Below are 1607 nucleotides of genomic sequence, written 5' to 3' on the forward strand. Positions count from 1 at the left end.
AGTCAAGTGCCTTAGGCACTGTGCTACCAGAGCTCCTACACATTCCTCCTACTTAGTCTCATTACATTTTGTTCCCACAACTGCTTTCCAGCTTCCCTTTCTCTCCCCATTTCTATTCTCAGTCAAAATAGTAGAAAATACCATATTCTCAACAGTTTCTGTGAGGACCTTTGAGCAAAACAAGACTCAAGATGGGCCATCTTAATTCCGGAGTTACCAGATAGGACCTGGGACTAGCTCAAGCAGTCCCAGTGCTAATACACCATCCTTTCAGAAATTCTTGAGTGTGTCTCTCTAAGTTTCTGCCATCTCCAGTTTATCTTTCAGGTTTTGATGCATTTCTTTACCCAAAGCTACCTTGTGCAAGCTTTTCATTTGATACTGTTTTTGCTTTAGGGTTTCAAGTTTTAATGTGTATCCTGGAAAGCTTTAGTTTAATTCTATACCAGGTGTTCAGAAGTGTGAGATTTTATTTAAATAAAGTAACAACAATAAATGGCTATCCAATTCCATCCCAACATACAGTGAGCATTCCCTGTGTGCCAGAACTCTACTATGGCAGTTCATGCATTGTCTCAACATATCCTTATATGCCCTGTGAAACAGCACTGTTATTTCCTTCATATATATATGCAGAACTTGGGACTTAGGATAAGAAGCTCCTCCTAAGACACACTGCTATGAATAGCGGAGCCAGATTTGAACCTTTATCTCCCTCTAAATCCTGTGAGCCTAACTGTTTCGCTATTTATTTTACTTGTGGGGGTGGGAAATTAAAAACACTGTTTTGTTGGATCAACAAATAATGTTTACTTTTTATGTACAAACAGTGAAATTTCCTAAGGGGAATAACACAAGAAGGGACAGTGACTCCTGAAAAAACATTGGGAAACTTGGTTGTGCCTTAACTGCCATTAGCTCTTGTTTTCACTAATCAATGCTCTACTTTTCATTTGCTATCATGTTTTTTGTTGTTGCTGTTAGGTGCTGTTGAGTTGGTTCAGACTAATAGCGACCCTATGTAGAACAGAACCAAACCCTGCCTGGTCCTGAGCCATCCTGACAATTGCTGTGTTTGAGCCCATTGTAGCCCCTGTGTCAGTCCATCTCGTTGAGAGTCTTCCTCTTTTTTCCTTTCCCTCTACCGAGCATGATGCCCTTCTGCAGGGACTGGTTCCCACTGATAACATGCCCAAAGTCCATGAGATGAAATCTTACCATCCTTGCTTCTAAGGGGCACTCTGGCTGTACTTCTTTGAACAGATTTGGTCATCCTGGCAGGTTGTGGTATATTAAATATTCTTCACCAACATTAATTCAAATGCATAGTAATTTTTTGATCTTCCTTATTCATTCTTTTTTTTTTTTTTTGTGATTTGGGTGAAGATTTACAGAGTAAATTCACTTTCCATACAGCAGTTCACATATACTTTGTCTCATGACATTGCCCACAGTTTACCACAATGCAAAAGCTCCCCTCCCACTTCCTCCCCATAGTTACCTCTTCTCAGTGTCCATCCCTCCATGGACTCCTGCTCCCTGAGCTGTCTCCCTGTGCATAAGCAGCCCTTCTTTCTCCCATGATTGTTCTCTCCAAGGAGAGTATC

The sequence above is a fragment of the Orycteropus afer genome, unplaced genomic scaffold, assembly GCF_000298275.1.
Source record: "Orycteropus afer afer isolate SDZICR_OR568_19922 unplaced genomic scaffold, OryAfe1.0 scaffold00005, whole genome shotgun sequence".
NCBI lineage: Eukaryota > Metazoa > Chordata > Mammalia > Tubulidentata > Orycteropodidae > Orycteropus > Orycteropus afer.